Genomic DNA, 12,500 nt, shown 5'->3' on the forward strand with positions numbered 1-12,500 from the left:
CTGCTGCTGATGATGATGATGATGATGATGAGATGATTCTGTGCTGATGATGATGATGATGATGATTCTGCTGCTGCTGATGATGATGATGATGATGATGATTCTGCTGCTGCTGATGATGATGATGATGATGATTCTGCTGCTGATATGATGATGATGCTGATGATGATGATGATTCTGCTGCTATGTGGCTGATGACGATGACTGATTCTGCTGTGCTGCTGATGATGATGATGATGATGATGATGATGATGATTTGTGCTGCTGCTGCTGCTGCTGATGATGATGATGATGATGATGATGATGATGATGATGATGATTCTGCTGCTGCTGCTGATGGTGATGATGATGATGATGATGATGATGATTCTGCTGTGCTGCTGCTGCTGATGATGATGATGATGATGATGATGATGATGCTCTGCTGCTGCTGCTGCTGATGATGCATGTGATGATGGTGATGATGATGATTCGACTGTGATGATGATGATGATGATGATTCTGCGCTGCTGCTGCTGCTGATGATGATGATGATGATGATGATGATTCTGCTGCTGCTGATGATGATGTTTCTGCTGCTTCTGCTGATGATGATTCTGCTGCTGCTGCTGCTGATCAGATGATGATGTGTGCTGCATGAGATGATGATATGATGATGATCTGCTGCTGCTGCTGATGATGATGAATGATATGATTGATTCTGCTGCTGCTGCTGTGCTGGCTGCTGATGATGATGATGATGGATGATGATGATTCTGCTGCTGCTGCTGATGATGGGATGATGATGAATGATGATGATTCTGCTGCTGCTGCTGATGCTGACTGATGATTGATGATGGATGTATGATGATAATGATGATGATTCTGCTGCTGCTGATGCTGTCGTGTATGATTGATGATGATGATGATTCTGCTGCTGTGTGATGATGATTCTGTGTGATTGATGATGATGATTGTGATGATGCTGATGTGATGATGATGATGATGATGATGATGATGATGATGATGATGATGATGATTCTGCTGCTGCTGCTGTGATGTGATATGATGATGATTCTGCTGCTGCTGCTGCTGTGTGTGATGATGATGATGATGATTTTGTGGAGGTTGATGTGATGATGATGATGATGATGTTGCTGCTGCTGCTGCTGCTGTGATGCTGATGATGATGATGATGATGATGAAGACGAAGATGATCTGATCTGCAGCATTCCATCATCTAATGTGATGTTGATTATATTATTCTTGTGTCTATGATGTATGGATATCTTTTATTCTCTTGACATTTGTTCTGAATGTGACCTACGATGAGAAGATGAGATGCATGTTGATGGGATATATTCTCTGCTGCTGACTCTGGCATGATATGATATATTTTATGAATGAGAACTCTGTTGTTTGCAGGCGGATGAGATATGATAATGATTATATATTTTTAGTGATGCATTTGAATCTTTCTGTTTTTCATAGTGTGCAAAAATGAGTAATATTATCGCTGCTGTGAGAATGTTTTTCTGCGCTTTGATGTATGAATGGCAGCCTATGAGGCTTCCCTTTATTTGAAACAATACAATGATAATTTGCACATTTTCTTGAATATAGAAAGCTATACTTTCTGCATTATGTATGCAGTAATGCAATATGATATCTGCAAATTTTTCGCCTGGATAGTTAGAGTGTGTCTCAGCTGCACATCTGTGCAGATGGAAACTGAGAACTAATGAGTGAGACTGTTTCTTCCATATTTGCAAATATATATCTCCAGTATAACATAGAAATAAGATATGGTTTGATTAAACGAATATATAAGTAATAATGTGCAAAATGTGCATAGTGTTGAGTAGATTTTGTTGTATTTGTATAGTGATGTTTCCCCAAAAAAAAAGAGAATGATAGATGTTGCGGTTGTGTGTGTGCTGTAGGGTGTGTGTGTGTTTTGTTTTTTTTTGTGTGTTTTTGTGTGTGTGTTGTGTGTGTGTGTGTGTGTGTGTGTGCGTGTCGTGTCGTGTGGTGTGGTTTCTTGCTGTGCGTGTCGTGTGCGTGTGCGGTGCGTGTGCTTTGGGGTGTGCGGTGCGTGTGCGGTGCGGTGCGTGGTGTTGCGGGGGAGAAAACAAAAGGGGAAAATTGTTTTTTCCCCTTTAAAACCTTTTTATTTTATTATGAAGAGGGAAGAGACACGTTATAAATTTTTCCCTATTCCCTAAATTTTAGTTCTAATCTCTCATTCTATATTTTCCAATATGAAGACAAAACATCTACAAAACTGCGAGGAGGGGCCACGTGCCTTTAAGGGGGGGTGGATATTCCTGCTGGCTTTGGTTTAAAATGGCAAAAATAGAGGGGAGATTCAATTCGGAGAAAATATTCGAATTATAGAAGTGTTTCCCCGTCAGTATGGAGCTATGCCTTCCCCTTTCACAGAAACGATGTTTTCAAAAAGGATAACTGCCCAGGGCAGTTAAGAGTGGTTTTTCTTTCCCAAAACCACCTCGAGTCCTACCATGGAAGAAAGGAGTGACTTAAACCCAATCGGAATTTGGGGAAAAATTAGTCAAGTCGGGGAAACAGCAAATAAAAGAACCCTCGAACAGTTTAATAGAAATGCAAAGGGGAAAGGGGAAGTATGCTTTAGGGGGCCCGGAACTTATATAAGCATGTCGCCCCCCTCCCGGGGAGACTACGAAGAGTTATAGAAAAAATTGTGGGTGGCAAAGGGTTTTTAATAAAAAAGAAGTTCCTGTCGTAATTTTCCCCAATATTTGCTTCCTTTTTTACATATTACTGTTCTTTAAAATAAAAAAGAACTAAATGATGATGTTTTACATTAGTCAAATTTATACAAAGCAAAAAAGTATTTTATAATCAACACAGTCTTTTTGTGACGTAGTTCAAAATGTTTGAAATGCAAAAATATAAATTTTAAATCGCTCGGTACTAGTAGTCAAACAAAATGAAAATGGGAGCATCTAATTTTTTCAACACGCCACAGCTCACAATGAGAAAACCCTTTTATATTCATTGTATTTTTAAAGTGATTTTGCGTTAGTAATGTTCTATAATGAAGGATAAATTTAAAACTTTTTTTTTCTTCAGGTTTGGGTCTGCGAAAAGATAATCAACTTTTCTTGTTTAATTATGCTTTAGATGTTAAGCAACGAGAGTTGCAAAGTCTCGCCCAATTTGCTATTCTATTTCTTCCCCGTTGCAATACTAGCTGTTTATAGAAAAACAGCGTTATAAGTTTAAAAAATGTGCACATAATCTTTAGGAAATAAAAAACCCCCCCCGGCCCCCTTTTCCGGGTTTTCATTCAGTAATCAAATAATTCCAAAAAAATCGTGTATGAAAAAATACCTTTAAAAATAACGGATTTTAAAACAGTTAATACTAAACAAGAAAAATTTTGCTTTCGTGACTTATCAAAGAATATATAAACTTTGACTTGCAATGAAAAAATATCAAATTTAAGACACCTCACAATACATGGATAGACATGAATTTCAAACGATAAAAAAAATTACAAAAAGACATAACAAAAGAAGAGAGCAACATATACCGGTAAAGACCTAAAACGAATGTAGGAAAACGAATGACAAGCATAACACTGTAAACAGTGGGATGATATGGATTTGAGCAAAATCAAAGTGGAATGTCAGTGGTTTTCCCGTGTTCTGAAAGTGGGAAAGTCAGTGTTTCCAGTGTTCTGAAAGGGGGAATGTCAGTGTTTCCAGTGCTAAGAAAGCGGAATGTCAGTGTTTCCAGTACTAAGGAAGCGGAATGTCAGTGTCTCCAGTACTAAGAAAGCGGAATGTCAGTGTTTCCAGTACTAAAAGCGGAATGTCAGTGTTTCCAGTACTAAGAAAGCGGAATGTCAGTGTTTCCAGTACTCAGAAAGCGGAATGTCAGTGTTTGCACTACTAAGAAAGCGGAATGTCAGTGTTTCCAGTGCTAAGAAAGCGGAATGTCAGTGTTTCCAGTGTTCAGAAAGCGGAATGTCAGTGTTCCAGTGTTGTGAAAGCGGAATGTCAGTGTTTCCAGTGTTCTATAATTATACTGTTCCGCTTTCAGAACACTCGAAACACTGACATTCCACTTTCCGAATACTGGAAGCACTGACATTCAGCTCTCAGAGCACTGGAAACACTGACATTCCACTTTCCGAATACAACAAAACACTAACATTCCACTTTCCGAATACTGGAAACATTGACATTCCACTCTCGGAGAACTGGAAACACTGACATTCTCCTTGCAGAACACTGGAAACACTGACATTCCATTTGTAAAACACTGGAAACACTGACATTCCGCTTTCAGAACACTGAAAACACTGACATTCCACTTTCAGAACATTTGAAACACTGACATTCCATTTTCCGATTATTGGAAACACTGACATTCAGCTCTCAGAGCACTGCAAACACTGATATTCTGCTACCAGAACACTGGAAACACTGACATTCCGCTTTCAGAACACTAGAAACACTGACATTCTCCTTGCAGAGCACTGGAAACACTGATATTCTGCTTCCAGAATACAGGAAACACTGGCATTCCACTTTCAGAACACTGGAAACACTGACATACCACTTTCCGAATACTGTAAACAATGACATTCTGCTTTCAGAACATTGGAAACACTGACATTCCGCTTTCAGAACACTGGAAACACTGACGTTCCATTTGTAGAACACTGGAAATACTGACATTCCGCTTCCTTAGTACTGGAAACACTGACATTCCGCTTTCTTAGCACTGGAAACACTGACATTCCGCTTTCTTAGCACTGGAAACACTGACATTCCGCTTTCTTAGCACTGGAAACACTAACATTCCGCTTTCTTAGCACTGGAAACACTGACATTCGGCTCTCTTTGCACTGGAAACACTGACATTCTGCTCTTATAAGACTGGAAACACTGACATTACGCTTTCTTAGCACTGGAAACACTGACATTCCGCTCTCTTAGCACTTGAAACATCGGGCATTCCGTTTTTTAGCACTGGAAACACTGACATTTTCCCCACTCTTAGAACTGGAAAAAAACGACATTCCGCTTTCTTAGCACTGGAAACACTGACATTCCGCTTTCTTAGCACTGGAAACACTGATATTCCGCTTTCTTAGCACTGGAAACACTGACATTCCGCTTTCTTAGCACTGGAAACACTGACATTCCGCACTTAGCACTGAAAACACTGACATTCCGCTTTCATAGCACTGGAAACACTGACATTCCGCTTTCTTAGCACTGGAAACACTGACATTCCGCTTTCTTAGCACTGGAAACACTGACATTCCGCTTTCTGAGCACTGGAAACATTGACATTCCGCTTTCTTAGCACTGGAAAACACTGACATTCCGCACTTCTTAGCACTGAAAAAACTGACATTCCGCTTTCTTAGCACTGGAAACACTGACATTCCAATTTCTTAGCACTGTAAACACTGACATTTCGCTCTCTTGATACTAGAAACACTAACATTCCGCTCTCTTAGCACTGAAAACACTGACATTCCGCCTTCTTATCACTGGAAACACTGACATTCCGCTGTCTTAGCACTAGAAACACTGACATCCCACTCTCAGAACACTGGAAACACTAACATTCCGTTTTCAGAACACTGCAAACACTGACATTCCGCTTACTTAGCATTGGAAACACTGACATTCCGCTTTCTTAGCACTGGAAACATTTACATTCGCTTCTTAGCACTGAAACACTGACATTCCCCTTTCTTAGCACTGGGAAACACTGACATTACGCTTTATGAGCACTGGAAACACTGACGTTCCGCTTTCTTAGCACTGGAAACACTGACGTTCCGCTTTCTGAGCACTGGAAACACTGACATTGCGCTTTTTTACATGGAAAAACTGACATTCCGCTAACTTAGCGCTGGAAACACTGACATTCCGCCTTCTTATCACTGGAAACACTGACATTCCGCTGTCTTAGCACTGGAAACACTGACATTCCGCTCTTTAGCACTGGGAAAACTGACATTCCGCTTTCTAGCACTGAAAAAACTGACCCTTCCGCTTACTTAGCATGGAACACTGACATTCCGCCCTTTTTAGCACTGGAAACACTGACATTCGCTTTCTTAGCACTGGAAACAATTAACATTCCGCTCTCTTAGCACTGGAAACATTGACATTCCGCTTTCTTAGCACTGGAAACACTGACCATTCCGCTTTCTTGGCACTGGAAACACTGATATTCCGCTCTCTTAGCACTGGAAACACTGACATTCTGCTCTCTTAGCACTGGAAACACTGACATTCCGCTAACTTAGCACTGGAAACACTGACATTCCGCTTTCTTAGTACTGGAAACAATGACATTCCGCTTTCAGAACACTGGAAACACAGAGATTCCGCACTCTTAGCACTGGAAACACTGACATTCCGCTTTCTTAGCACTGGAAACACTGACATTCCGCTTTCCTTAGCACTGGAAACACTACATTCCGCTTTTCTTAGCACTTGAAACACTGACATTACGCTAACTTAGCGCTGGAAACACTGACATTCCGCTTTCTTAGCACTGGAAACACTGACATTCCGCTCTCTTAACACTGGAAACACTGACATTCCGCTCTCTTAGCACTGGAAACACTGACATTCCACCTTCAGAACACTGGAAACACTGACATTCCGTTTTCAGAACACTGGAAACACTGACATTCCGCTTTCAGAACACTGGAAACACTGACATTCCGCTCACTTAGCACTGGGAAACACTGACATTCCGCCTTCTTAGCACTGAAAACACTGACATTCCGCTTTCTTAGCACTGGAAACACTGACATTCCGCTTTCTTAGCACTGGAAACATTAACATTACGCTCTCTTAGCACTGGAAACATTGACATTCCGCTTTCTTAGCATTTGAAACACAGACATTCCGCTTTCAGAACACTGGAAACACTGACATTCCGCTTTCTTAGTACTGGAAACACTGACATTCCGCTTTCAGAACACTGGAAACACTAACATTCCGCTCACTTAGCACTGGAAACACTGACATTCCACTCTCTTAGCACTGAAAACACTGACATTCCGCTTTCTTAGCACTGGAAACACTGACATTCCGCTTTCTTAGCACTGGAAACACTGACATTCTGCTTCTTTGACTGGAAAACACTGACATTCCGCTTTCTTAGCACTGGAAACACTGACATTCCGCTCTCATAGCATTGGAAACACTGACATTCCGCTCTCTTAGCATTGGAAACACTGACATTCTGCTCTCTTAGCACTAGAAACACTGACATTCCGCTTTCTTAGCACTGGAAACACGACCCTTCCGCTCTCTAGCACTGGAAAACACTGACATTCCGCTTTCTTAGCACTGGAAACACTGACATTCCGCACTCTTAGCACAGAAAACACTGACATTTCGCTTTCTTAGCACTGGAAAAAACTGACATTCCGCTTTCTTAGCACTGGAAACACGACGTTCCGCTTCTTAGCACTGGGAACACTGACATTACGCTCTCTTAGCACTGGAAACACTAACATTCCGCTTCTTAGCACTGGAAAACACTGACATTCCGCTCTCTTAGCACTGAAAACACTGACATTCCTCTCTCTTAACACTGGAAAAACTGACATTCCGCTTACTTAGCGCTGGAAACACTGACATTCCGCCTTCTTATCACTGGAAACACCTGACATTCCGCCTTCTTATCACTGGAAACACTGACATTCCGCTGTCTTAGCACTGGAAACACTGACATCCCGCTCTCAGAACACTGGAAACACTGACATTCCGCTTACTTAGCACTGGAAACACTGACATTCCGCTCTCTTAGCACTGGGAAAACTGACATTCCGCTTTCTTAGCACTGAAAACACTGACATTCCGCTTACTTAGCAAGGGAAACACTGACATTCCGCTTTCTTAGAACTGGAAACACTGACATTCCGCTTTCTTAGCCTGGAAACACTGGGGCATTCCGCCCTTCTTGCAAATGGAAAACCACTGAAAAATTTCCCTTTCTTGGCACTGGAAAACCCCTTGACATTCCGCTCTCTTAGCACTGGAAACACTGACATTCTGCTCTCTTAGCACTGGAAACACTGACATACCGCTTTCAGAACACTGGAAACACTCACATTCCGCTTTCAGAACACAGGAAAGAATGACATCCCGCTTTCTTTGCATTGGAAACACTGACATTCTGCTCTCATAGCATTGGAAACACAGAGATCCCGTTTTTCTTAGCACAGGAAACACTGACATTCCGCTCTCTTAGCACTTGAAACACTGACATTCCGCTCTCTTAGCACTGGAAACACTGACATTCCCCTTTTTTTGCACTGGAAACACTGATATTCCGCTCTCTTAGCACTGAAAACACTGACATTCCAAATTTTTTAGCACTGGGAAAAACTGACCTCCGTCTCTTAGCCCCTGGAAACACTGACATTCCCTTTTTTACACTGGAAAAAAACTGACATTCCGCTTTCTTAGCACGGAACACTGACATTCCGGGCCCTTCTTAACACGGAAACACTGACATTCCGCTTCTTAGCACTGGAAACACTGCATTCCGCTCTCTTAGCACTGGAAACACTGACATTCCGTTTTCAGAACACTGGAAACACTGACATTCCGCTTTCAGAGCACTGGAAACAACTGACAAATTTTGCTTTCTTATACTGGAAAACACTGACATTTTCCCCTGACTTAGCACTGGAAACATTGACATTCCGCTTACTTAGCACTGGAAACACTGACATTCCTACTTCTTAGCACTGGAAGCACCGACATTCCGCCCTTTTAGCAGGAAACACTGACATTCCCCTCTCTTAGCACTTGAAACACTGACATTCCGCTTTCTTAGCACTGGAAACACTGACATTCCGCTTTCTTAGCACAGGAAACACTGACATTCTGCTTTCTTAGCACTGGAAACACTGACATTCCGCTTTCTTAGCACTGGAAACACTGACATTCCGCTTTCAGAACACTGGAAACACTGACATTCCGCTTTCAGAACACTGGAAACACTGACATTCCGCTTACTTAGCACTGGGAAAACTGACATTCCGCTTTCTTAGCACTGGAAACACTGATTCGCTCTTAAAACATTGGAAACACTGACATTCCGCTTTACTTAGCACTGGAAACACTGACATTCCGCTCTCTTAGCACTGGAAACACTGACATTCCGCTCTATTAGTTCTGAAACACTGACATTCCACCTTCTTAACACTGGAAACACTGACATTCCGCCTTCTTAGCACTGGGAAACACTGACATTCCGCTTTCTTAGCACTGGAAACACGGACATTCCGCTTTCTTAGCACTGGAAACACTGACATTCTGCTTTCTTTGCACTGGAAACACTGACATTCCGCTCTTATAGCCTGGAAACACTGACATACCCCTTTCTTAGGCCTGGAAAAACACTGACATTCCGCTCTCTTAGCACTGGAAACACTGACATTCCGCTTTCTTAGCACTGGAAACACTGACATTCCCCTGTCTTAGCACTGGGAAAAAACTGACATTCCGCTCTCTTAGCACTGGAAACACTGACAATTCCGCTTTCAGAACCTGGAAACACTGACATTCCCCTTTACTTGCACTGAAACACTGACATTCGCCTTCTTACAACTGGAAAAAACTGACATTCCCGCTTTCTTAGCACTGGAAACACTGACATTCCGCTTTCTTAGCAATGGAAACACTGACATTCCGCTTTCTTATCACTGGAAAACACTGACATTCCGCTTTCTTACACTGGAAACACTGACATTCCGCTTTCTTAGCACTGGAAACACTGATATTCCGCTGTCTTAGCATTGGAAATACTGACATTCCGCTCTCTTAGCACTGGAAACACTGACATTCCGCTTTCTTAGCACTGGAAACACTGACATTCCGCTTTCTTAGCACTGGAGACACTGACATTCCGCTTTCTTAGCACTGAAACACTGACATTCCGCTTCTTGTCTTAGCACTGGAAACACTGACATTCCGCTCTCTTAGCACTGGAAACACTGCCATTCCGCTCTCAGATCACTGGAAACACTGACATTCCGCTTACTTAGCACTGGAAACATTGACATTCCGCTTACTTAGCACTGGAAACACTGACATCCGCTTTTTTTAGCACTGGGGAAAAACTGACATTTTGCTCTCTTAGCACTGGAAACCTGACATTCGCCTTTCTTAGCACTGGAAACACTGACATTCCGCTGTCTTAGCACTGAAAACACTGACATTCCGCTCTCTTAGCACTGGAACACTGACATTCCGCATTTTTAACGGAAACACTGACATTCCACTTTCAGAACACTGGAAACACTGACATTCCGCTTTCAGAACACTGGAAACACTGACATTCCGCTTTCTTAGCACTGGAAACACAGACATTCCGCTGTCTTAGCACTGGAAACACTGACATTCCGCTCTTCTTAGCACGTGAAATAATGACATTCCGCTCTCTTAGCACTGGAAACATTGACATTCCCCTCTCTTAGCACTGGAAACACTGACATTCCGCTCTCTTTTGGAATATTGGAAATACTGACATTCCACTTTCAGAACACTGGAAACACTGATATTCCACTTTCAGAACACTGGAAACTCTGACATTCAACTTTGATTTTGCTCAAAACCGTATCATCTCACTGTTTACAGTGTTATGCTTGTCATTCGTTTTCCTACATTCGTTTTTCTACATTCGTTTTAGTCTGTCCCACATATACCCACTCCTTTAGGATAAATGTGAAAACATTTAATATATTAGATATCACAGAACATCCTTAATGGAAGTAAGATTATATCCCTTCCTTCAAACCACGTAGCTTGTAGTTGCTGGAGTTGAAACAAGCTAACGTACATTTACTTGCTCAGCTGTTCGAATGTGACTGCGTCTCCACAGAAACGCCATGGCTTATGGAATATTGAGAGCGAAAATCATTATCAGAATTTAGTACAAGATAAAGTGTATTCGTGATGAACAAAACGAATCATACATATATTTTTGTAACTCATCAAGTATATAATTGTGCACACACGCATACGCACACACACGCGCGCGCAGACAGGCTCACACACACACACACACACATATGTATGCACACACACAATGGTAAAGCGTCTTTATATTCTCCATACCCATAATGTAGTTTTGCGTTCATGTAATGTTTTATAAGGGAGAATATAGCATAGTATGTTTTCTACTTACTGAAAAAGTGTTTTGTTTCGGTGAAAGGAAAAGTCTCACTTCATTAGTTCGATCAGCTGCTACTAAATGGTGCAGCTTCGAGAAGCACTTGCTAACTTCTCAGCGAATTTGCAGATTTCTATTTGATTTAGCTGCCATACATATATGTTTGAAGTATGAGGCGTTTTCAATATTCAAGAAATATGCAAATATGTTGTGTTCAAATAAAGGGGGAATGCCTCCATAGGCGTTGCCATTTGGATAAACAATTCCAAAAAGTCGCATTTGAAAAACATTTCCCTACAAAGCCAGCGATAATTATTACTGCATGTTTTGCCACCACTTATTTGAAAAAAAGAAAAAGAAATATCAAATTATTATTTTGTTTCTAAAAATAGATACTAATACAATTGTTGGCTATTCATATTCTGCCAATCCTGCTCTTTGTTGAATGTTACAAACAACCTAGTGTTTTTGCCTCATTCATGAAAATACTATTTACGCTATGTTTACATCGAGGTGGTGCCAGATGTACAAGATTGGGACCCCGCATGTGTACTGAAATATAATTCCGCAACTGTACATGTTTTTTTTTTTTTTTTTTTTTTTTTTTTTTTTTTTTTTTTAAGTTAGCTGAACCCTTTCACTTGAATAACTATCTCCGGCGCATTAAAATGCTATCTCCTACTCCTTTCCACATTCTAACTTCCTCAGCCTCCTTCAGAAAAGGCTTGAGCCTGGACCTGACCTTCATACGATTAGCATGTGAAATAAGGAGACTATAAGCTCACGAATTAAAATTAACATGGCTATAATACGCCTTTTTGCATTACACTCAGACCGTTTTCCGGCGATGTAGGAGCATGCTCAGAGCTTTGAAACAACTGATAAATGTTCGACGGTATGCGCGCCCTAAGGTGTTCTAAGGCCGCGTACACACTTGTTGCATTTCCACATATCGTATTATCGTTGCGCAGCAGTGTGGACGGGAAAGCGTTGAACCGTTGCGTGTCAAAATATGATACAAACATACGCAACGGGCTCGTTCAGCCATTTGTCGGTCTTTTGCCGTCACATCAAGGGAATGATACACAACTCACATACCTTCGTGTGGAAGGGGAGCGTGGCATTATCCCGTTGCACGTTTATTCTTGCCATCATACAACAGGTATTCATATAACATTATATATAACTTACCTCAATGTAGCCATACAGTGTTTCCACAATGGCATCACACACTTCGGGGATGATCTTGCTAACTGCCTGCTTGGAGATTTTGATGAGGTACTGCAGTAACTGCAGTAACACTA

General features: G+C 41.4%; 1 protein-coding gene across 1 annotated transcript in view; it reads right to left on the minus strand.

Annotated features, from left to right (window-relative positions):
* LOC119597476 overlaps positions 1-12,500 on the minus strand; it is a 113,732-nt gene that overhangs the window by 62,100 nt on the left and 39,132 nt on the right. The gene's annotated exons all lie outside the window — the stretch shown is intronic.

Source organism: Penaeus monodon, chromosome 39 (genome assembly GCF_015228065.2).
Source record: "Penaeus monodon isolate SGIC_2016 chromosome 39, NSTDA_Pmon_1, whole genome shotgun sequence".
NCBI lineage: Eukaryota > Metazoa > Arthropoda > Malacostraca > Decapoda > Penaeidae > Penaeus > Penaeus monodon.